Below are 27,882 nucleotides of genomic sequence, written 5' to 3' on the forward strand. Positions count from 1 at the left end.
GTATGTTTCAAATCAGTTCAGAAAGAGACGCTTCCACAAATAAAATAATATTTCACATATCATTGTATTTTTCTGCTGTTCTCAATAAGTGTAAATGTAGAACAATTAAAAAAATAATAATAGATTTCTAGAAAACATACCGTAAAGAAAGGAGATATTGGGAATATTAGAATATTGCAATAAGGAAATTTATACCGAATTATGTTTTCCATGAAATCATCTTATTTTAAACTTCCATCGAAATAAAGTTTAGACATTTTAAATAAGTTATATTAATTGGTCACAGAATTAATGACTTTGACAAAAATCTATATAGACAGTAAATGGTATCCAGAAAAAATTGGACACATTAAGATTACTCAAAACGAAAATTACTGAATTATCGAATTGTTGCTAATAGTCCGCTAAAAATATCCGAAATGTCCAAATCTATATATTTAAAGAGCTACTTATTGATTTGTATTTATTCATCGCATATTTTCTTTATTCAGATATTCCTTTATCAAAACACGCCATTGTGTATATCTAAATATTAAAATATTGCCTGATAAGCTCGTCGATAATAATGTCATTGTCATTAGTATAAAAGCTGTATAAAATTAACTACATCATGCACCAGCTATTTGATACTCTCAGAACTGCAGATAATTGAAATCTCGTGACGAATTGTTTCAGTTATTGCTCTTGGTGTCGATACAATAAAACATAACCCAAACCTAACCCTGACCATAATATGTGTCGAATTGGCAACATTTTGGATCATATATAGTGTTCAACTTTAACATTTATTTAAAGAGGGGAATCGTTGTAAGTGTTACAGAGAAATGAGGGATCTCTGACGACCCTCTGACGACATCCTATATGCGTATTGTCGTCATATTCGTATTACATCAATGTCTTCGATAAATAACGTGAACCTGGTTTATTTGAGAAACTACAGTTATCAAAATACAGAAACATTCCGAGATTTTATAGACTTAACGACGTGTTCGCCTCTTAATTTACAATAAAATATTTATTATGGGTTATCGCCATCCCATTCATAATTATTCAATAATCATATAATCATTGATAATTACTATATTTCTAAAAAAAAATCTTACAATAAAGACATAATCTGATATTATAGGCGTCTGTAATTAATTCTAATTTATTACATGACCTTTAGCCTTAGAAGGGAGAATATAAGACTCTTTTTCATATGTGGATATGAAGGATAGGCATATTCTACCCGAGGGTCATACAATGTTGTAAAACCCGAGGATAATCCCGAAAAATGAAAGAGTATTTTTTCTCTCATACCTCGACATTTTATTGCAACTTTCCGCCATTTGAAATAATTTGAAAAACGCCATTTTGCAAATCAATTCCCCATAGATGATAACTGCGTGATATTTTCAAACCAAATCCCGTTGTTTGTATCTTTTAAAGTTAATCCAGCTTAGTTTCTGAAAAAAAAAATGCTGAAATTGTACCTAGAAAACAGTAATTTTGTTGACGCTGTGACGTCATGAGGCTTTATTGCACGAGCAGCCATGCAATACAACCTCAGGCGACATGAGTGTATTGCCCTGGACAAGTCAGTATTTCACGTGTAGGTATGTGAGAATCAGCTAAATGGTATATCTTCACTGATATAGTTTCTTTTGCACAATTCTCAGATGTTGAGTTCCTCAGGGTGATGTCATGTGTCCTACACTTTTCACGTTTTCGATATTTTAAATACACTATATGTCTAATATCGAAATTATGATATTTTATTCGGTCAATATGGTGTTATTGCACCTTGTAGAAGATACAATAATGAGTCAGAGCTACGCTCTCTGTTATTATAAAATGTTACCATGGTGGTATAACATAATTGATAAATATATATTACAACAATGTCTCATTTTCAGCTTATTATTAATACACTGTAAATAAAGTGGTTTATTTCCCGCTTTTGTTTTGATAAAATTTATTTATTTACAATGACAACACATCTTTCTTTACAGAATCTTTGTCTGTTTAACGGTGATGTTTTTATCAACATCAAACCAAATTATAGAGACCTGATAATCATGCATAATGTATGGAAATTGATTTTAAAAGTTTGCTGACATGGTCAATCGAATAGGCCGACCTTTGATTAACCATGCACCATTCTTACAATGACAGGATATGTTGAGGATACCGAGGGACTATCTATATTAATATTCATGAATGTGTTTGTGTTCTAGACAAGGTAATGCCGATAACAACCTCATACTTCCTCAACCACGGTACATGTACAATAAGACAGAGGTACAGATATTTATAACTGTACACCACAAGTCTATACTGACTAACTGTTCCGTCTTTTGCATATAACAACTCTTTCGATACATTTTTTGTAGGTATCGATTGTTTAGTGAACGAAATTCACGTGGTTTTATCTAAATAATATGACGTTATGCTCACAAACACATAACGTCTTAATCAATATCTACCCACAAGGGCAGATAATTCTGTTAAATGCAAATGTAAAATTGACAATTACTGACTTCTCATTGGCTACAAAATGGAATAATATGAATTCCTATTGGCTGTCAAAGGCTAAATACTGGCTTCCTATTAGCCATAAGAGGCAAACTGCACTTGTTGACATGCAGTTGAGGCACAATTGCATTACTTATATAATATCATAATAAAACAGAAATAATATCGTCATCGTGTTATCGAAAAGACCAATCAAAATTTAAAAGATAGTCTTCTATTTCATTAATCAATATCGAGATACGTTATGTAATCTACTGTATCTAAGGACACTTTTTATCGACAAGAAAAACAGATCAAAGATCAGCTCTAAACGTTATGCTTTTGTATAACTCTATACGGAAAAGGCCAAGGATTATTTGGAAAACTGGCTCATTTCCATAAAACAATATACAACTACAAACTATCTTTGATTATTATGACTAGCTTTATAATTTAATGACCTCAAAGCACTTAATTATAAACGTTTTGTGATATATGTTGAATTGGTACGAAAAGACACATGACACCAGCATCAAATTGCAAATATTCAAAATTCATCAACAATCAGGATTCTCTTTGGAGCAACGGATATGCTGACTCTTTTAATAGTGCAAGCTTGTCAGAATTTAACCCGTATGACGTATTTCTGACGCATCCCCACAACAAGTATAATATTTTGTAATATTTTGTTTTTATCTCTATTGTTCTTTATTGTTCGTGTTAAGACACAAAAACAGAAACGCAAACCACAAGGGGAAATAAGACACAAAACAGAAAAACAAAACACAAAGGTAAATAAAACACAAAACAGAAAAAAACAAAATACAAAGGTGAATAAAACACAAAAACAGAAATGCAAACCACAAGGGGAAATAAGACACAAAAAAGAAAAACAAAACACAAAGGTAAATAAGACACAAAAACAAAAATGCAAAATACAATGTGAAATGAGACACACACAAATTGAATAAGGAAATTGATTTTTCATATCAGGTAAACATCTGAAGAAAGACGCGTCGTGAAATTATCCATTGCAGTCATTAATTATCCGTCACAGAGACGTCATTGCTGCAGTGTTTTTAATACAGACCACGCTTTATCATAAAAAAGGCAATATCATAATAAAATATTTCATGGAATGATTCTTTAATTTAAGAATATATCTGCAAGTACTAGAAAAGCCATTAAATCTTTTAAATCTTCGTTTACTTCTGTCCGTGGACTGCATTAGAAATAAAGTCATGTTTGATATACGTATGATCATTACTGATATAGAAAGTTGTGATATCATAGGATTTGTATCCTAGATTAACAATTGAGCCCAAACAAAAAGTACATGATATTGCTGAAGGTACCACGTGACTTCCGACAACGCAGCAAGCCTCGATCTTACACCGGAAGTACTATTATGGTTAATGTTGACATGGTCTCTGACGTAAACAATACATACTATTCATGTGGGGACAAGAAAACAAACCTACCCCGATGACCTTCGCGCTCACCTAAAGGTGTCTAGACCTTCTATAAACATTCTAACTTAGCATGATCACGATTTCCATACAAACCTTCGACCAGATTCACTCCCCATTCTACAAACAGAATATTCCTGAATAATGTACGATCGTTAACTTGAAAGCAAATGTATATCACAAACGTTAATGAACATCACCTATCCTAAATCAGTGATATCGTATAGCCGGCAATTTTCGCGAGCTAATGGGTTTTTTTTTGTTATTTTGCTGGATATTGCTATGATCGCGAACAACAGATTCGTGAAGTATCGATCGAACACTTAAAAACGTTAAAATGAAGTTTTGGTTCTTATATATAACCGGCTACACGATATGTGTTATGAACATGTTTTTCGTCACCGATTGCTGTGCTGTTAAAAACTTGTCTTTTTCATTTTTTCCTCTAAATTATTTTGAGTAAGAGTATACTTCACTGGAAATACTCACCCTAATGCTGAAACCCATTGAAAAAAAAAATATACAAATTCATAAAGTGTTATTATGGAATTTATGTGATATCTCTTACATTTTGCTAACTGACAGTTCATAACGCAGACATATAGGATGTTATATGAGTGTTCATTGCATATGAGATTTTATGAAACAAGTCTTAGAGGTTTTTATTTTGCTAGCCCAGCCAATGAAAATGGCTCAATGTGAAATAATACTAGTGACATATGCAAAAATATTGCACGGGCGAAATCACTAGATATCAGACGAATGATGTGATAAGACAATTTACCAGGATAACCAACATACCATACAAAACAAAACCAATTAAATGTAGGAATAATAGTCACAATATCTCGCTTTCATCAAACCTGCTAGTGAGATGGTCTTATTAGCTAAGCCTGAAATCGATTTGATGATTTCATTGTAGTAATGATGTATGAAATGAACGGATTTAATTATAATAAAAAGAACATATTACACACATGCATAACTTATTATCCATCAGTTAAAACTGGATAGCATTCCAAAGATTTAGTAAAGCGTTCGAATAAATATATCATGGAATCCGTATGTGATGGGAAACAATCAACTGTCAAAACGCCAACGTCGGTGACAATGGACTATAAGATCGCGAGATGCAAACAATAAAAAACGAAAACGAACATTTCAACTGAAATAAATGGAAATCGAAAAAAGTAATGGAATATCAGTGTTTATAAAAATATACCATTATCGTACAAGTAAAAAAAAACACTTACTATACTGAAGTCCATTCAGCACGGGGTAAAAAGAAAAATCCTAACAAATCTGGTTCTAGTCACGATATAAAATGTTTGAAATGTTAATGAATCTTACATCATTTCGAAAGGGAAACGTGGTTTTCTTATGGTCGGATTAGAGAAAGAAAATCATCGCAAATGTTTCACGTAGTCCAAATCAACTTGCATCTATCGAATTCCAGTGTTATGGATTTCATGATATTTTCTTTTAAAAACATCATCAAAAATGAAAAAAAAAGAGAAAAAAGAATAAATTTCTACTACTAAACTTTCCCCTGTTTTGATGTGCGAATGGTTCTATGGACCAAACATTTACATTAAGACAATGGGATCATATATACAACTGTTTCGTACAATGGAACAATCGTTTGAGATATCAGACATTAACACATAGCTGTAATCTTTCTGCATCGACGTTAATGCTTAATAGGATCGAAATATTATAAACATGTTGGAACATTTATTATTATTTTTATTATTGTTTTATTCAAAAGTTTAACAGATTTAAGTACGTGGATGCATGTCTAGATGAAATGATTTATTTTTCATTTTAACAATAGGATTATAATTCCAATGATAACATAGATAGCTTAACATATAAGATACATTGAAATGAATCCCGTATATTAAATCGTGTAACCATTCGAGTTTTTTTTTCGTATTTCGATACCAGACTAATAATATTAAGAGTCAAAGCGATACATCAGAAAAAAGCGCGAAATGGTAAAACGTGTACATTGATATGAGAATAATTATTCCAATGAAAAAGAGACTCGATAGCTAACTTCCATAACAAAGAAAGCAACACCGTGTACATAGAAAAACCGTATTGATCAGCCCATCGATTGTTTGGGTTTGATCTAGGTATTGCGAAATGTCTTTTGTGTTAAACGGCATTGAAAAACATCAGCGGTACACAATCGATAACTTTATTTGAAAATCAACAATAAGTATATAAGTACCAGGACGGTGGCATACTTGTAAATACAATAATCGCCGAGGTATTGATTTAGTGCATGCCGAGCTGACACCCGAGCTAATTCTTGTCTTCAGGTTAGGGTTTAGAAAATAACTTTGCTAATAACGGATGTTTTCTTCTTGATTTGAAATAATACAAAAGTAGACAAGAAGATCGAAGATGGAGATCTTGTGACGTAAAATGAACACTAAAACAAAGTATGTTATAGCCTACTCTCATCAGATGGAGGGCTACTAAAATCCCCTTTCGTCCGTGGTCCGTCCGTCCGTCCGTTTACAATTCTTGTTACCGCTATTTCTCAGAAAGTAAGGAAGAAATCTTTCTAAAATCAATATATAGGTTCTCCTAGGTCACTAATTACGCATATTATACTTTGGAACCGATCGGTCAATAATTTCAATTTCAATTTCAATTTCAACAAAAAAAATTCGGTCAATAAGATTACCGACAGACAGCCATTTTGGATTTTGATAGTTTGTTACCGCTATTTCTGGAAAAAAGTACTAATAGAGGTATCTGGCTAAAATTTCATATGTAAGCTCCCCTAGGGCCTGGCATAGTTGAGCATATAACATTTTAGACCGATCGGTCAACAAGATGGCCGACAGGCCGCCTTCTTTGAATTTGATAAATGACGTTTTAAAAGTAGAGTCAGACACAGATGATTATGTGGTAGGCATAAAGATGTTTTTTCTACTTAAAAGCCTTATTTTCTATATATCTTATTTGAATATTGCTTTATGTTAAGGTGATTTTTTCCTTACACAATTATAATATTGAGATCCATTTTGATCAATATCAAATCAGTATAATTTATATTGCTATACGAAGTGAAGTTTTCCATCACGTTTGGCCTTATGTTTGGTCTTATTTGTATATTGCTTTATGTTAAGGTGATTTTTTTCCTTACACAATTAAATTATTGAGATCCATTTTGATCAATATCAAATAAGTATAATTTATATTGCTATACGAAGTGAAGTTTTCCATCACGTTTACTTCGTATGCTTTAATGTTTAGTGTAGCAAGGGACAATTATCATAACGGTACACATGTATAACACTTAAATTCAACAAGTGTCTTTATATACACCATCGATTCTGTTAACAGCGCCACCTGTATTGTGTACAGTTCACATGTCGGGGTCCCGTGGTCATTAGGCTTCAGTTGTATTATTCCTAAGATCTCGCATTGATCTGTTCCAGTCCACATCGATATTTGTCTTCATACGCGATATTGTTCTGCTACCGGAATCACGTGATCGATCTTCTCGCCGAAGATGTGACCGGTATTGTACACAACAAGACATTACAATCGCTTCAGCGAAATCTCTAGGTATTATCAGAAAGTCATATCAATATGATGGTTGTTTTAAATTATCGCACCTGTAAAATTGTGAGTAAACAAGAACAACGGTGAAACACACATAATTTGAGTAAGCCTTACTAAGGATATATTCAAATAATAATACATTTGAAATGAGGTAGAATCACTGACCAGTTAATTTCGTTATTTTACCCACTGGTTATAATAAAATCGGGATGATTTAAAGTATGTTTCTATTTTTGATTGAATTCACTGTACACTAACTATACACCAAATCAAATTTCTTTCATGGCTAATACTTTCGCGATTTCCATTTCAAAACGTTCTCGCATGTAAAATCGAATGGAAATTCCTATAAATGTTCATTGCAGTGGCATTAATACACAACACGTGGTATTTAGACACAATACGTACTTTATGGCACTTTATTCTCAATATTTGACAATTAATATGGTTTCGCCCATTCCTTGAACTAGAGCATGACCTTCCCCGGTAACCACCCAAACATAATTCCCGTAACTGTTCTGAATATGTTTGCCTTGTATGTAGTTTTGTTCAGGTCGATTCCGCTGACTAGATAGCTCAATTGGTACAACTTCCGTCCACCGTTCAGTGGTAATATAATACTTTATCCATTCCGGCTTTTAACTTTAGATGTTAATCCATGCGTTACTGTTTTGATGTAATTGTACAGTTAGTTACTCTATAACCCAAATCGATGGATAGAAAATTTTGTCCTGACATTCCAAAATATGGCAATAGCAGGATAAAATCAATCAAAACATTTACAATTTTTAAGTAATGATGCCCATTGATTTAAGGCAGAGTTTAAGTTTTCAAATGGTTATGTTTTGTATCAATATATAGCGAGACAGTGGGCTGTTTCATATTGCTAACACCATCTTGTTTTAGGATGGCATCCGATGTGTTCGAAAATCAGATCGGAACTGGTACTTTTCGGAGGCTATTGTGTCGGTGTTTATCAGCCTTATAATACCGTAGACAGTATGTCTACCTTTACATGTACATTGTAATCTAGTTGAACAATAAAAACAGCCCATTTTTATACTAACTGATATATCAATATCGAAAGTTTGTGTCGAAACAATACAGATAACTACATGTACTATAGCGGAATGTCCGAATGTAAATTTGAATTAATAAAAAGAGCACAAGGTAATGCATATGTGTTTTAAAAGGAGGAACATATTGTGTTTCAGTTAGTTGAAACATATTTTGTTTTTAAAGACAAATTGATTGGGCTAAAAGCATTACAACTTATAAAAGACAATCACATGAGCCAATGGGCCTAAACAATACTGAGAGATTAAGTGCAATAAATACAAAAAAAATATTGTAATAATAAAACTTAATGCTGTTTGTGTTTTGTGTTTCAGGTTTATGTCTTTGTAGTGATATCCAGTGTATTATAAGATGAAAAGGTTCAAAGAGATAAAAATGTCACATCTATTATGTAGCCGACAAGCTATTCTCTCATAACATGTTTCTGGGAGATTTTTTTTTACATTTAAAAAGTAGTTCTTTTGGTCTGTCTATTCGCTACACTTTCGATTCGTATACAAGAGCAATAATTTATTGTCAGACATATAAGTAACCAACTTATTTACTTATTTCATCCATCGCGGCCATTGCGATCAACTAATTTCACTGTTAAAAAGTATAATTTTAATCATCAACGTTTGGTTGACTGTTATTTATCCTCAGAGGTGTGAACTGATATAACAGGAAGAAAAATATATTAGAGTCTTGTTTCTAATAAGCTACATATAACCACTATCAATTAACCGACATGGCCTGACATCGAACGCCGCTAATTATTGTGTTTTACGTCCTGAGGCGATCCTGCCTAGTCAGAACCAGGTCGGAATAATAAAATCTCTTCGGCATATTACACAAATAGCCAGTCCGAAGTTTCCACCTCAGTGACACCATCCATGTCTATGTAGGAAGTCACACGGACAGACATTTTTATCAATATTCAGACACTTAATAGTTTACTGAACCGATCGTAATGTTCCAATATAGTCCGTACGTTAAGGTGATCTTGTGGGCAAGTAGAGCAGTTTTCTTTGGTTCGTTGATTATTGCTCTGTCAAGTGGTATTGTTGTCAAAGCACTGTCTGTATTTGAAGAGTAGTTGAAGACGAATAATCCTCTGGATCATCTGGTCTTTATAACGAGAATCCCAGTTAATATTTGCTGCAATTTTTAATTTCAAGAGTCATTTACGATATTTCTGAATCAGAATGAACACTGTTGTATAAATATAAATAGCTAGCTTATAATCCATTTGTTGTCTTATGGAGAAAGTAAGTTGCATTTGGCCAATGTTACATTTAATCAAATATAATTTCTATCATATTTGTTTTTCACATTCTCTACAGGATGTTTGGAAGAACTAGATATCAAGAAATTGGATCAAAAATCATTCTTCGGCAACTGTACGCAAGAAGCCATGGAAGAACATCCGTATGAAATAAAACATACAATTCACCCCGTTCTTCAAACCGCTATGTTCCCTATCACAACAGATAATGTACTTGTAAAATAAATGGAATTAAAAGGCGCATATCACATATTGTACGGACAAATAATTGTACACAAATCTCACTGTTGCACCATCTATTTTTCTTTCTTTTTTTGAACTGCTAAGCATTTTCGTTAACTTAAAACAAGGATCTCACTGTTATAGCGGTTAAGACGAGATGATTAAATGAGATGTTGGTAAACAGGTGAGATGGTGGTTGATACATATACGAGATGTGAGTGGGGATGAGAGGAGAGAGATAAGTAGATAGCATGCTTGTGTACATTTATAAGGATTATATTGAAAATAAATGCCTAAAATCCAAAAGTCAAACGGTAAATATAATACTTGCTTTATATACGTATAAGACTATATGAATGAGATTAGATACAGGTGTAATGAGCCAATATATGGGCACAAGAAAAAATAAATATACATCTGTCTGTTTATGTATGACACTGTACCCTTCACTAGAGTCTTAGTCGCTGTAAAGGGGGATTTAGATGGTCGTCAGGGTCAAGATCTACTGGTAATAACACGCTAATACCAAATACCAAACACTTGACCCTGTCAACCAACGGACACGGGATCTCTAACATCATATCGCGTAATGGCTTAATGCACTCAAATCTCATTTCCGGTTCGAAAATAGATCAATGCGAAGTATTTGATCAGTTTAAAGGAATTTATGGATAAACCTGCTGAACACTTCACTTTTTGTCACAAATGGAGACATGTAAAACAAGGCTGTTATTGGCTATAAACTGAAAGTTTAATGTCCGACAGCTTCGTCTGTTAATCATTGAATTAGCTTGATTTACAGAAACGTAATATAATGTCTAATAAAACTCATGTATTATGGCTTTGGTTAAAAGTAGTCTTTGATTACCAACCAATTTATTTTCAGTTTTAATTAGAAATGTGTTTGTTTCAACGTTTTTGTTTTGTATATTTTTTTTTTGTTATTTTTTGGCATGTTCATTAGGATGTATTTCTAGCATAGTCATAGAAATCATCAAGGTGACTTATATATCAATTTAAAATGCCGTGAATGGTCAGGGACCAGCGTAAGCACTAAATATTGACATTGCTGACTTAACACCAAGGTATAAGACATGTATAATACATGTTAATGTAGGTAGAAGGCAGTTTGTGTCTATTATTGGAAGTGAAGTGTGAGAGACAGGTATAATAGCGAGATCCCAAATGAGCATGAATGATCAAGCGTGAATATCACTCAAACAATCAGAGGATTAGGGATTTGGTCGTTTTTAATAATTCATATATAGTCATGTAATTTAGAAATATATCTGTGTGCCAAAAGTGTGTCAACACTTATTCCTCATTCTCTATCTATTGTATGTATTTTTTAGTTTTCCTTTGAATATTTTTAATTTCATTCATGAATCAATCTTTCCAAAATTTGGCATTACTTTTATCAACATTTTGACAAGAAAAAAAGTAAATATCGTTACATTTTTTGTGCGCAAAAAAAAAAAATCAAGGTATTTTGAAAGTGAATGGATTTTTTGCTTAGATATTATGAGCTGACAAAGCAAGCATTTTTTATCTTCATGCAAAATGTGATTGAAATTCTCCGAAAATGAAATTAAATGGAAAAATCAAAAAAGTAAAATTACAAATACATAAAAAACATAATGTTAAAATTTTGTTTAGCAAGGTATTGTTTCTTTGTGAGTGAGTGGAAGACAAGCCTTTAGAAATAGCAAGACTAACGACATTTTGTACAACAAAAGGGATGAAGGTTCAAAATGCTAAAAATAAAATATAGTTTAAATAAAATAAATTATGCCAATATAACACTTGGTTGTCTGTAATTGTATGGATTCATGATTACATTTGATTGTCTCTGATTGCTATATCTGACTTAATGGTCGATGCTATAACATCACTCTACATGTATATACTATAGAGTCTTCCCTTGGGAACCTATCAATCATTGTATATAAAATGTTAAATCAATAGAATGTCTACGTGTAGTCTTGGAACATTGACAATTTCAGGCTGTAATGTTTCTTTAAGGTTTAGAAACTCTGTTGTAAACAAAAAGAATAAATTAACCCTTTCAATGTTTGTTTGTTTGATTAATTAACGTCCTATTAACAGCTATGGTCATGTAAGGACGGCCTCCCATGTATGCAGCGTGTTGCGTGTATTTTGTGCGTGTTTTGGGAGACTGTGGTATGTTCATGTTGTGTCTTCTTATATAGTGGAGCTGTTGCCCTTTATAGTGCTATATCACCTCACCAGTGGCGTAGGAAGATGAAACGTAAACGTAATTGGGGGGCAAAGGTCCTCTGTAAACTCCCCCTAGCCCCGCCGCACATTCAGGAGGAGATTAATTCAACTCCCAACCATATATGTTTTTTTTTTTTTTTTTTTTTTTTTACATTTTTCATATATCGTTAAATTTAATCCTTGCACACATTTATAGACACTGGAGTCGCTAAAAGAAAATTAACGAATACGCAAATTGGCCAAATTAGCGTCTGAGCGTCGAGGGCGCGAGATTTTGGTGTTATTGGGGTGATCCCCGGGAAAGAATATTGTAATTTAGAATGGCTGAGATAAATTTTACAATGTATTTTGATGAATTTGCAAGCGCCATAAAGCGTGAGATTTTTGTGCTTTTGGGGTCCGGGGGTCTCCCCCGGAAAAATTACGATTTAGAATGGCTTAGACGAGTTTTACGATGCATTCTGATGAATTTGCGAGCGTCCAAAGGCGCGAGAATTTGGTGTTAGGGGCGGTCCGGGGGGTCTCGCCGGGAAAACAAAAAACGATTTAGAATGGCTGAGATGATTTTACGATGTATTTTAATGATTATAAAGCGTTCTTAACATGGTAATTTTTCGATTTAAAGTTACCTGCATTTATAAATGATAAATGTGTCGTCATAACATTATGCAACCCTACTCGATCTGAATATACCGGCTTCACACCATCGGCACATTGTTGTGTAACATAAAAAATGAATTAATCGTCTCGCTAAGATATATAAACAAAGTGATCTTATAAGAGACATTTTTTAAATAGTACAGTACATAGAATCTCTTGATGGACATTTTTAGTCTAAATCGTGTTTATTGAATTTTTACTATTTAAGGTTTGACATTATGTGCTTGAACGTTTTAGGAAATGCGCCGCGCAGCGGAAAAAATTCTAGAATGAAGTACGAAAAATGTGCAGGAGGACCCTTTTTTCTTTCAAATAAGCATTTTTAGAAAATTTCAGTCGGCAGAAACTACCACTTTTAGTGACTTTGGTGTGTCTCGGCCAGGGGACAGAAACCATAGCCTTCGACACAGGGGCGAACGCTCAACTCAAGGCCAAAAGTGAGGCGGTGCCAAGGGAGGCATTAGAAGAGAAAAGAAAAGATTCTAAATTTAGTCGCCTTTTACGATCATGCAATAGGGGCAACAGGTACAATTCTAACGCCCTACCTCCAGGACCAAACCCTTTCAAAGATTGACAGAAAGAAGAAATTATCTATGTTGTGTCATTCGTTTGTTTTTGAACACAGATAAAAGGACGCATTGAAAATCACCAATAGCGTTTAAAATCATGCCAATGCATTAAAATACTCATAGTCAAATATATTTTTCTAAAAGAATGGACTTTCAAACTTTCCTTACGCAGTTATCTGTTTTTGAAAGCTTAACCTTTCACCTAATACCGATATCAAAACTGAAAAACTGTAAATAGTCATACCATAGAAAGATCAAAAGTAACATGAGGAAATATTCAGATGATATGTTGTTAGATATCAATTTTCATTTATTGACATTGGCATTTCAGTCTACCATCTTTCTACCCAATATGTTCGGATTGGTCGGTAAGAATGTTTGACGCATATTTTGAGTCAATGGTCATAAACCCTACTTTTTCTTCATATAGTTATGTTATTAATTACCGTTAGTGACATCAGTTGTGGCATTTGTAAAATGAATGAAAATCATATTTTGAAATTAAATGGCGATACAGTGTAACCACGCGACAAAAAAGATAAATATGGATCATTCTACCAATTAACAAAGGACAATTCACATAAAACGCACGTTATGTGATTCGGCTATGTTACATAAAACCATTAGTGTCGGTATGACAGTAAATTCAGATACCATGGCAGAAAAAGGTCAGTCATTGCCACATAAACATATTTCAATAGAAGTAATAAAGGACGGTGTAAAATGGACAACAAAATCGACTTATCATCAACAACGGCCGCAGTGAGCGCTGATATGACATTAAAAGCTCCTCACGGTTTGATATTCATCAGTTTTATAATATAACGTACTTGATTGCGAGATATAATAGACACTTGGACTTGATTTTGATTGGATTTCCATACATGGATCACTATGCTCATGTTATGGTTGGGCATACCGTAATCAGTAGATCTTGTGTCATATACTCTACAACGGAAAGTACACATGCTGTTAAGTGTTTGGAAATGGGTGATGTGGAATAAACCTGCTTTTAATGCATTTGTAAATAAAAATAAGCAGAAAATAGAACCTTCACCTATGGTAGTACATTTTATCTCTGAAAAATAAAATACCATAACCCAGTTGTTTAACAGATGATTAGGTTAATGACAGCTTAACGATAATTCAAATCAAGATAAAATAATGTGTGGTTCTTAATGTAATGCGGATTTTAACAAAGTTTATAAGGTTCTAAAGAATGTCTTTCATTACTATAGTGATGATATAATAATAAATTTTGCAGCGAATATGCAATGAAAAATTCACTAATCATGTGATTAAGCTAACCAGCCGTTGAGCAACAAGGTATTTATTATTTTTTATGTTTTTTTATATATAGATTAACATTGACTCACGCAACAAATGAAAATAGTTTTATTTTTACCTTTCTCAAAGATACATTAGTTTGAAAGTTTGGAGTCTTAAGCGCTGTTCATTATTGCTTAGAATCGTATATACTATTTTATTGATCAAATGAACCAAAGCCATTGCTTTATCGTAAAGCTATTCGGTGTTATGTGAACTAGGGTCTACAAAAATATTTTTGTTTTTAATTGTATATGTCCCACTAGCTTATGGCGACGTGTCAAAAATTGTACAAATAGATTGAACTCCGATAAACACAATTGAATAGACCTTGTGTGACTGTTTGGTGCCAAATCGACTTTGAACTCAAACAATTGACGTATTAGTATCTATAAACAATGAAGGCCACATTATTTATATAGCTTAGGAACAATTTTGAACCTTAATTTTGTAATTCTTGTTCAAATAATGATATTTTGATTTTCTCATTATATGACTATTTCATATTTTGTGTCCATAAAATAACGATAAATTAGTAAGGACTTTAAAGCCGATGAGGACGCACCTTTAATGAAAATTGCTATTTTATCAATGATAATGGACTAATGTACGTACGACGTGATACCCGATAACGTTTTTGCGGGATTAGTTAACGTGTGTGAGCGCTGGCTATCATCTTTTAACGTCATTCCATCACCAATAGAAAAAATAGACCCCTACAAACGCTGCCATGCATCACGTGGTACGTAAATTAGTCTCAAAGATTGATGACCACTAAAGCATTTTCGAAATAATCAAATGAGTCAGAAGTTCCTAGCCTTGAATATCAAAATATTATTACTCTATACTATGTATATATTATTGTATACTAAACTATTGTAACTTAACACCTGAGATATAAAGTTCCTATACAAAAAGGGCTGACCTGATTTTGGATTATAGTGCTATCTTACTGAAACATACTGAAACGGTCAGATGGTAGGAAACACGTCCAAGTATCTTACATAAATACGTACACTATAAAAATAAGGATAATGTCTGTTTTATGTATGAAACATAAAAATTTACCTAAAATTCAAATATATCAATCTATTTCGCGTCATTTATCAATCAATTGCATAAAAGCGTATCACAACTTTTAAAAGATAGGACCAGTTTTTACTTTTGTGTCTTCTTTATAAGTAAGTAATTCTAAAGGCTATATTTTCATGAAATATGACATGTTCAATACTAAATCAAGTTCATATATTATTGTGGTGCACCTTAAGTGGACAAAAGAGTGACAGCCGCTCATGTCAGTGACTTAAAGCAGACGATATCACAATATATACTACTAATGTACACGTTCTCCAGGAATAAACATCTAAGGAAAGTATTATGATAGGTCTACATGACAGTAATTTAACATTTCATAAAATTGGACTATTATCAGGGGAAAGTGGCTTACATTATGAACTAGTGGTCAAGAAATGCAACGAACATTATATTGCTTAATTGCCAAATACCTGCATCTAAGTTATCAAATTTGATCATACTAATTTATTCAGGTTGTTCGAACAACCATTACGCGACATGCCAGTTGATGTGTAACTCTCATAATAAGTATGTACATGTAGCTACCACCACACAATAACCCTACATACTATATACGGTTATAACATCATGTCCACTTTAGTTCGCACTATACTGACAGCGAACGACGTTTTTACATTCTTAGTAAACAGCGGAATTAACATAAGACTAATTACAATTATTTTAATTAGACTTGAAATATTTCATATATATTTCTGTTTAGATAACGGTAAATAGTCCAAATGTATCTAATACGAAAAAACGCCCAATAGCTCAACAGGGTATCTATGATCAAGAAAAGAACAGGAACGATTGGCTGGAAAAAATATCAATCGAATACGGTTTGTTGTGATGTGACATGATCAGCAGTTAGAGGACAATAGAACTAGAAACTATGGAAAGATAAGCTTAGGCTCTATATCTCTAACCTAGATGTAGGTAAATCCGTTCAAAATAAAATCGAATTCAAACAAGACTTATTTATAATCTGAACAAGGTCGCGCTCCTACCTAGAAAGACAAAAAAATGGTATTTATTGACCATTGGTTATTACGAAGGAACTTGGTAATTCCCGACATTGGTTATCTCGAAGGGAACTTGGTAATTCCGATCATTTGTTATCTCAAAGGGAACTTGGTAATTCCCAATAACTGCTTATCACGAAGGGAGCTCTCGAAATTCTCGATCTGAGAACTTGGTAATTATTGATCTGATCATATTGTAAATCATTTAACTCTACAGGAAGTTAATCAAAACATTAAAGATCGCGCATTCTAAATTCGCATTTAATAAAAATACGAGCTGAAATTCACGTTACTCAATGAATCTCAGCAAAAGGAAACATTGCAGACGAGACTGATACTAATCTGATAAAAACGGTTGATTCAGAGTAATATTGAACCTAATTAGTTGGCATTTTCGTTTTCACTTTAAAATATACTTATTTATATGTACACGTGTATATAGTAAATACCGTCAACCTACTACAGTATTGATCTTATCCATAATATGTTTTCGTTTGTGTAAGAGATTCTTTTTCATATAACGTAAACAAAACGTTAAAAAAGTTGACGGAACAGGCGAAGTTGCAGAAAAAATACTTCCTTCGCTAACTACATCTAATCAAAATACAGATCCTTATAACCACTCCGTTCAATAGTTGATCTGACAACATCCCATAAGGTGTCATGTTCGGATGATCATTTTACATATACATTCAGCTTTGTTGTGCTGTTTGAGTGAGAAGACTATATGTACATACGTAAACACGAAAATAATTCTGATAGCCTTTTCAAACTATTTCGTCCCCTGAAATTCATACTCAAGATTCTGCTGGTAGCAATTTGATTGACCAGTTTCAAAGGTCACCTGGTCATGACCTCTAATGGGATGTTGTCAGATCCTCTTTTAAAATTCACAATGTCCTTTACTGTAAAATCTTATGAATGGATTATCAAGCAAACAAATGCTCAGCCACTACGATCTATGAATATATATATTTGCCAATATTATTTTGACTTCTTAATCCCCTGTACTGGCATTCATACATGTTTATTTACATCATCTTTATGGCGGTTTTATATCTACGAGTATGTCTGCAATGCTGACAGCGCTCATGTCACTCCGTCAAATGATGATTAGATGGATACTAGTTTAACAGTTATGATAAAGTTTCTATAAAATATTTCAAAGCTACCTTGTCATTTGTTTAAATTCTGAAGCATCTCTTTATTTTTGATGGGTTGAATACGATATAATTCTGTGGATTTGAATTACGTTTTGGTTATTCCGTTCTTCAAGTGACATGGCAATCAAGCAACTATGTGTTAAACAACGGTGAAAAGATAAGTAACATAAGAGGTTTACATTAAAGTGTATCAGCAAAATGGTGAAACATGTAAATACGATAAATACTTCCCTGTTTGTATTTCGTGGTTTGTTTCCATTCCATGAGAACTGTTTTGAAGATGTTCACATTTATTTGTAGATATGCTATGTATTTCTCGGTGAAGGAAAAGGGGCACAACATAAGTGGATGATTACTTTACATGCTAGCTTAAGATAGGTACCAAACATGACGTTTTTGCGTAAACTGTCAAGAGGAGAAAAAAACCTAAATGATATGTTTTTAGATTGTATGCGGAAGTTTTAGAATTTAAGTTTGATCATTAAACATAATTTAATTTTTAAAAAAACGAAACGCAAATGAATATTTAAGAACCTGTAAATGATTTAATTCGCGGCATTGCTTACGTAAGACCCAAGTCACCCATATATGCTAACATCCTCATGACAATATGCAATATATTGAAGCGATAGTGCTGAACCTTATAACCTCACGTTTAAAGAACATAATAGATAATTAGGTGAAGGATACACATAAATTGTAATGAATTATAAATAAAAAGCTTAACTCGTAGTATCTCCTTCACTATTAATATTTCATCGCTGTGATCATTAGTGCAGAAATCTTGGCTCACATTACAAAGTTTTTGTGATAAATTATTAACACAGCTTTAGCATCAGATGTAACAAATATTACAATTGTTAGACAATACATTTCAATAAATAGTCTTCAAACTTTCTTTTACTTACATTTAGACTTCTACTGCTGAAAGTTTAAAAAAAATACAGGTAAATCTTTCGTGCATATTTGAAAAGACACTAAAAGTTAAACGAATATTTTACCTTTTTATCCACGTGTCTTCGGCCAGGTAAAAATGAGATACAAATACGTACCTGGTCAGGTAAAATCTGAACAGACAGATTGACTAGCCGGCATAAGTTGGTCTGGTCGTCAGGGGAGTACGGACGATGTTAAGCTTGGAATCTGCCCAGCAGCAAGATCTATTGAACTTTATTCGTATCGCACCTGAGTTTGTCATCGATCGCTCTACCTGTCGGGCCTCGTGTGTCGCCTTGGTTTTATGTCATACCATTAATGGTGCCGGAGTGCCGCAGAGTTTGAAATCGATAGTCTCTTATATATATTCATGAATTCATGACAATTTTCTGTTAGAGTAAATAATTTGCGTTTGTTAATCTAAGCCTTCGATATTGTTTACGGTGTGTATGCTATGTATTGTTGTTATCTCTGAAGCTAAAAAATCAATCTTAAACATCATCTCAGCGCCTTACCTATTATATCAACAAGTCACAATTTCTCCAAGCAATAACCAATAAAATAAGATAAAAGAAATATTTTGTAAAGACTTAGATATTTTTATATAAAGCACCTTTGATTACGATTTCTACATTTCAATTGTTTTCCTGATTGATTTCTGTTTTTTCATTATTATCATTTTTATCACATATCGGTGACCTTTAAAAGAAAGTAATTCCGTGGAAGGATTGCCTGGTGTCAATAGAAAAACATTCGTGCACTCACTTTACAGTTCGTTGTAATCAATTTCTACCGGCAGATTGTTCTCTTTGTTCGTTAAAAGGTCACGTTCAATGAGAATATCTAAAGACTCATTTATTCGAAAAAAAATGTACGTAGCCTAAATTACAATGCTGCGAATGTGCCAGAAATATTACAATTAAAACAATGAAATCATGTGAAGTAGTAGTTAATTACCGTATGTAATTCAATTTCTTACGTCTAAGAATGATCTCGTTTCGAATTTCAATTACAGGTCTTGCGTCATAATCTTAAGTAAGTTTTGCAGCTGTTCCCTAACCGAAACGAAATAGAGCATGCAAAATGCAAAAAGTGCATTCATTTGCTTGATTTCAGTGTACCAAGTGAGTTGTCTTGATTTTATATACAAAATGTATATAATTGATTACTTGCATGCAAATGTATATAATTAATTACTTGCATGCAATTCTAATAATAGTCGGTAGAGACACAAACATTCCGTGGCCTCCCACACAACATACAAACCATCACTACCACCATATAAGCAAATGACCAGTGAAATACAGGGGAGGTCATCCATACAATACAACATTTCAGCTGAGCAAGGCCAGGCTTCGATTTCTCGAAGCAACCAGAAGTCGAACTCTGACTTACTAGTAGTCAAATGTTTAACATAAAAAAGTTACATAAAACGAAATACTTACGCTTTGATTTAAGTATGCAATTTTGTTTCGGGAACTCGGAGCCAGTACATCAAGAGAACCTTAAAAGCTTATTGAAACTTCAAAATTATGGGTAAAACTAGACGGAGTTCTGAACGACTTGTGCTGGTTTCTAAGAGAGTAACCATGATATCAAAACTAGTTTTTATTGTATTACCAATAAAATATCTTGAAATGAAATGTCAAAACTAGTGACTGTGATTATTTCAACAAAAAACAGCCGACAAGCAAAACAAAATCACAGGTGAAATGAAAATGATGATAGACGTTATAGGAACTGAAATATAGTCAATAATTAATTATTAGTACAACTATTACAGATAATGAAATAAGATCTTTTAGATGTTCGATGACAAAGTTGTTCATATGGTTTGTTTTCCCTTCAACAGGAGCCATGTTCTCATTAATATAAGTAGAATCACAATCGGTAACAGCCTCACGATGGAATGTCCAAATGAGAGATATTCAACATTTAAGCCGGACCCCAATATCTCGAGACAAAATACGTCAATATTTATATATGTACACTTGTAACATAAGAAGAACACATTTTGACTGCAATTTGTTTCGCGAAATCAGGGTTCAGTAACATAAGGAGTAAACATTAAGTTTTAACACAGGTCTGCAGATTTCTTTCGAAAAAATGGAGCAAGGCCTTTAGAACACATATATGAAAGTTGATTGAGATGTGTTGTATTATCATCTCCATTTCATTCTAATTGTCCCATATCAGTATTGTACAATGTAAGTATGTAGCATCCCACAGAAGTCATCTTCAGTCGAAGCAGATCCTTCTGTTTTGTTTTGTTCATTATGTGTGTGTACAGTCTGTACTACTGACTACCAGGGATCGGCATGTGGCTTTTTATAGAAAAGATTAGATTTCTCACGAAACAGTAGTTTTCTTTCTATGGTTGGTCAAATTATAGTCAAGGCAAGTAAACGCATTACTTGAATAATTCAGCAGTTATGATATTAAAGTCTAATTATTATAAGTATCTTCGATATCCATTTAACAGTTTACATTACCGAATTCACGTTTAAATTCATATATATCATACAAAAAATGAATTTCTGTGATTTCAAAAGTTAATTTTGTTGATTAGTATGTGCATATACTTCAATGACATCAAAAATAAAATGGACCATTGATATGACTGAAGGCAAGTCCTTAAAGGGCGCAGCCAGATGTTTCAGTAGGCCAACGATTAATTATGCAATGTTGAAAATACACTTTACGGAGCCGAATATTTTGTTTATATTTTATTGATATATTCACATTTTATCCTTGTCCCAAAACCCCCATTCGAGAGGGAAACCCCATTTAGAGAAGAAAGAAATTACAGATATTCCGTTTTTGTTCAGCTGATTATATTGAAGGTGGTCTAAATCACATGAACGCTTTCAAATAAAGAGCGATAGCACTAAAAGCTTCTGCCGGATGAAGATTACGTTTGTTAGGTCATAAGAGCGTTTGAACCGCTTGATGATATAATGAGCGAACTTCAAAGCATCATATCAAATGTGATTATCCATGACTCCCTTCCCCATATGTATAGAAAAGGCGGCCGCAAACTGAAGCTGTCAGTATGTAGTATTGGAATTTTGAAGATTGGGCCTTTTCTTATATTTTCATGTATGTACTACCTCAAAAGTATTCTACGGCCCTTAATAAACTGTTTACAAGAATTATCGTGTACATCTGGAAACCCAACGGATTATTACACTAATTGCACTAACGACTTTCACTTCTGGCTCGCACTTTGCATATCATACAGTTAATTAATTCCCTTGAAAATACTGGGAAATTTTGGGGTTTTCTTATTCGATATTCCTACCTGTCGATATCATCGAAATGCCCTTTGCCATGAAATTATATTAATTGTTACTTTGGACGTTAAAGTGTCATAAAAAGCACAAACAAGCAATGTTTAAAGTATTGTCTTTCGCAGTGTACTCTATATGTGAAATATATATGGGGTTTCTTTCTAATTTGATAAAAAAAAACAATTTTGATTTGTTGAAATGCATTGATAAAAACCAGAGGGAATGATCGAAATGGCTGCCATTACGAATAAATTTTGCATGAATAAATATCTACTTCGGCTTCTATGACCTGAGGCCTAATTTGGTGAAAGTAGATGGTTGGCAGCTCGAATAAGATCTTAAGAAAAGACAAATACGGGATAGACAAAAAATATATTCTTTTGAAAACTCTGACCGTCGTCAATTTATCATTAATTATTGAATTTAAAACAGCATTAATTACAAAATTTTGCGATTACAAAACTGTTTCTATTTGACGTCATTGTTTATATCATAACGATTTTTCATATTTTATTGTGTCAATATTTATTTATGAATCAATAGTTGAAAGTTACGTTATACTTATACAAAGTACGTGCTATTGTCCCGCGTCCTAGTGCTATTGTTTAACGCTATCGACCACAGCCTTGTCGGCATATTGTCAACTGTTTGGTCCCATAATAGCTTATTCAGACCCAAAGTGGAAAGTCTATGGATTGTTTTTCAAGCAGCGGGAAATACATTTTTCATGGGTAGTTTCAGAAATTATATCGATACAATAATGTTAAAGTACTATGACGTTTTAAAATGTGGCTGTTTTGGAATACCTGTATGTAAAGTAATGTGCTGGCTTATTTTGTACAAGAGGAAAAATAATTGGCAGAACTAATTTATAGACATAAGTATTTAGTAGTTTATATGGGTTTGTAATCATTAAACACGATTATTTATTTTCAAAAATATCTCTATCGATGTTTATTTACCCCCAGTTATACTTTATTCAAATATGAACAAATTGGGGAATAACTATGCATTAAATATCAATTACATCAATATATGGCGTATAGTACCTACATAACTGTTATAGCTTATAATTCTAATTTTCTAGTATTACTACAAGGTCTGTCTTCCACCATAGCTTCGGTTGAGAAGGTTGATGAATAAAAAAAGTTATCTTATACTGAGGAGTGAATGAATACGACTAATCTCGAGTCCTATCGCATTTGTAATGAAATATGTAGATAAAATGGCTTATCAACGATATTATTTTACTGAGGATTTTCACGTTGAAATGTATACCGATTCATAGATTTTTTTTCTCGTGAAATGTTATGCTTATTCATTGATTTATTGAACTGAAGTGTTCTTCATTTGAAATTGTATGCTCATTCATTGACTTATTGAACTGATAGTTTTTCGCTTGGAAATATTATACTAATTCATTAATTGCACTGAGGTTTATTTCAATGTGAAATACTATACTTATTCACTGATTTATTGAACTGGGTTCTTTTTCGCGTGAAATATGATATCAATTCATAGATTTATTGAACTGAAATTTATATTAAAAATAGATTGCGTCCCCTGTTGACCGATGACTATCAAAAGAGATACTAGAAACAGAATCCTTCCAATGACCTTGATAACAAATAACATACAATCTACTTATACCGACAATAATAAAACTCGTCGTTGTGCTAGATCATTGGTCGTATTCATTAGTGGAAGGTCGCTTACTTTATTAGCAAACAATAGCGACGTTCTACAAATAACATGTATGCTTAGTTGCTTAGTTCTAACAATGATTTAAACTCAATTGTTCCATGCTTTTGTTGTCCTTGTGCATTTCGTGACTTACGTGCCCCACAAACAATCACGTGACACATGTGTTAAAGGTAGGTTTCGCCCAACCAACTAAATATGTTTTTGTGAAATGCGATAAGCGGAAGAAAAGATGAAAAATACCTATTAAAATATCTCAATTTAATTTCTTTATGTGTTTGAGATTGAACAAATGTGTCTTGAATACAAAATTGAAGGAAATCCTTGATTTATTACGGTGTCGTCAGACAAAATAATATGCAAATGAAGCTGCGATGGATTGTGTTGTCGAAGTTTGGCGCATGCGCATTGTCACGCACTAAAAGTAAAAAAAATGGCTGAACGAAAAAATATATCTGAATCGGCAACAAAGTGGAGGAAATTATAATGGATTTGGTGTACAAAGTTAGCGAGCGTATGATATGATATGTATAAACAGTCCCTCGCACTTCGATTTGTTGTTGTTGTTTTTTAACTAAACATGCCGTGGCAAGACTGTCACTTCTATCTGACATTTTGTTGCACGCTTCCGTTTGTTGCTGCGGCCTCGTTTTGGAAAAAATACGTCATGTTCTATGTAAAGCTTGACTTCGCTCTATTTTTAGAGGAGTATTTTCCTGGTCAAGCTAGGCAACTGACCACCCATATTGTTCGCTGTATGCATTGAAAATGATCTGAAGATTATATCTATGTATAGGATAAATTTCAGTTTCGTAGTCTTTATATTTCATTGGGCGAAACCTACCTTTAAGGAAATGGACGTTGATGGAAACTGGAAAAAAAATACGATGCTATCATGATATCACAGGGACACTTCACTTCCCTTAACATTATGGCTTTATACTTGTTTGCTCTCCACGGTTGTATTACCATTCTTTCCTGTTCTCCCAATGTCGCCATAAAACACCGAGTTATATTTGCTAGTAAAAGTGATTTTGATTTTGAATAAAAAAAAAACTTTGTTTTTTCGTTATTCGTTGATTTAATATCATCAGAGATAAATAACAAGCATGGGGATACATGAACCAACATTTCATAAATTCGATTTTTTTAAATTTCGTATCATTCCGTTTTTATATATTATTTAAATCCCATTTGCTCTTAAATATAATTAATATTAATACAGAATTATCATGACGTCTATTGCGTTACAACTCGTTTATCATGAAAACGAGAACTATACTAAGGGACAAAACTCTTAATTTAATTTAATTCAAACATATGAATGCGTCAATATCTTGTATGAGAAACCTTTCTATTCCAATCGACTTTTCGTCAATGAATGTTGGCCTGGCTTCTTCCTTTTATACAAGCTTTAAATGTAAGACCTGGAATATATCAACAGTATTTGAAACTAGCAAATGCTTTGGAAAATGACTTGAGTCACTTTATAGATAATTATTTCTTAATAAATTGGTGATGCTCCGTTGATAATTACATCATCCGGTCATTGTGAGGGTCAAGAGAGGGCAGGCATTTTAAGACGAAGTTCATCTTTGAAACGAGTGTGACTTCCTTTAATATATGTCTGAGAAGGGACATACATTGTTTGACGAATAATTCATTAACCAGCCACCCTTGGAGTGGTCAATTCTTACTTCCATTGCATCACCAAAACAGTATTTAGCCGATCGGATAGGTAGAGTCTTTCCAAATATTGGGTCTACCTCAAATTAATCTAAAATTATAGAAATTCATTATGGTACAAAGAGTTAATACGTAACATGTCTGACTTATTTTCGTTTGCGATCCACCACTTCTTTTTCTATGCACATAGTATTGCCGTCTACTGTGAAACAGTGTTGAAATGAAAATGTGGCCGTTCAATATAAACTCATGATCGTCTGCATCAATTAAAGCATGCAAATGTAGAAAGAATCTCATGTTGTCCTACTGCAGCAAAACATCTAAAAGGGTTTTTTTCATGAATGACGGTTCTCAGTTGGGTTAGTAAGTATTGTACTTGTGTAAAAAAAGGTTCAACATAAAAATAAAAATGTCATCGCGTACCAAAATGCTGAGGCCGTCCTCTTGCCAGCAGATGGTTGTGGCTACTTTGGTCTCGGGAACCCAGGTACTACCCACTGACGACTATGTGCTTTATTCTCTGTCTCATAATTAAAGTCTCATCAACAGTCATCAGGCGCAAACGAAAATCACCTTTTGGCCTAAAATGCTACCACCAGCCGCTGCATACTGATGCTCTGATTGCCAGTTGTTCATCTCTAAATGATTCTGGGACCTAACAGTAATTGTTGAAACATTACCATGCGAAACGCCAAATGCCTGCGGTATTTTTGCCACCTGAATTCGCCTATTAGATCTCGAAGAATTTGTTACACATTCTTTCGTCGGTAGCATCCAGTGGGAATACAGCCTTGATGTCATCTTCTAAAGACGTTCTGTCGCGTATGAATATTCTTTCCCAAAATTTCACTTGAGCATAAGATGGTGAAAAAAACCCATAAACATCGGCTAACACCTGGACTATGTCTTAGCAAAACTGAGGACATTTCAGGAAAATAAACATGGGCCTACAGAGAATACAAAGAAAAACAGCCATCATTTAAACCAGTACATTGTACCGTTATTCCATTATTATGATGTGCATCAAATTACCAAATTGCATGTATCTATCTCATCTGTTCTCGCACAATGAGCCTTCAGTTTTGCTATGACGTAGTGAGGAGGTGAATTAAGCTGTAGAAATATTAACCCATGGCATAAAGAGACAAAACCAGAGTTCAGCGGTCTAAAACACCCATTACCACTGGCTGTTAATAATACGGACTACACCAATCTCTTCAGCATTTGAATCAATGAAATGTGCAAACCCGGCCTGTATTCCATGATGCGCAGAATATTAAATCCCCTTATTGCATCAGTCTGAAGACCTGTTATACCAGTGTCAATGGAGAGTCTGGAGACGACGGTGCCGTTATAGAACCAGGGAAGTGCTGGCTGCAGAATTCTGTTTTACTTGCTGCTGCTGAAATGTAGCTGAGTAAGGTGATTTCGTTAGATCGGTTACTCGTATTAGTGATTCCTAGTATTAATGTACATGTAAGCATTATTAATATATCTAAGCTGGATACGATTAGTTTTTTACAAGGGGGATACGGAAATATATTGGGCCAATGTATTTTTTTTTTTTTTGGAAGGGGGGGGGGGAACTCGAGACCCAATACAGCTAAAGATTTTATGAATACATTATATTTCCGCATCATCCTCATAAAACATTACAATAACGAATGTATCCAACCGATGGCCTGTATTACCTCTTCTGATGATAGGCTTACATAGTTTTCTTGATCAGTTTTATGTAAAAAAAAATATATCATCAGTCCAAAAACCCTTCGTTTAACTAACAACTGTGATTTGGAGTCGAATAAACGTACTTGAAAGTGACATTCTCATTTTTCCTTAAAATTCTATCATGGCAGACTCCAATATATATAATTGTTACCATACAAGGTAAGAACAATTCAGCTCTCGCCTTGATTATATTAACTTCGAGAATAAACAGCCTGTCAGACATGTTTGTTTGTGTCATCACGTCTGCTAAAATTAATGTCATAATCATCCATGACGTCATCGAACCGATTATTACTCCGGTAGCTCTCCAATGAAGGAAAATTTGATTACCATTCTTGACAAATAATAGTAGAATGTCTAGCCCCAGTTATCATAC

At 33.4% G+C, this 27,882-nt stretch overlaps 1 protein-coding gene across 2 annotated transcripts in view; it reads right to left on the reverse strand.

The window, feature by feature from the left end:
* Positions 1 to 19,304, reverse strand: part of LOC138333491 (potassium channel subfamily K member 18-like) — a 50,930-nt gene extending 31,626 nt beyond the window's left edge. Inside the window, exon 1 of one of the 2 annotated variants that reach the window (XM_069281908.1) lies at positions 19,218 to 19,304. The gene's annotated coding sequence lies outside the window, so the exon portion shown is untranslated. Of the gene's footprint in view, positions 1 to 19,166 lie in introns of both variants that reach the window. The other variant, XM_069281907.1, reaches the window with a different exon arrangement.
* Positions 19,305 to 27,882: the final 8,578 nt, after the last annotated feature.

Source organism: Argopecten irradians, chromosome 10, assembly GCF_041381155.1.
Source record: "Argopecten irradians isolate NY chromosome 10, Ai_NY, whole genome shotgun sequence".
Classification (NCBI taxonomy): Eukaryota; Metazoa; Mollusca; class Bivalvia; order Pectinida; family Pectinidae; genus Argopecten; species Argopecten irradians.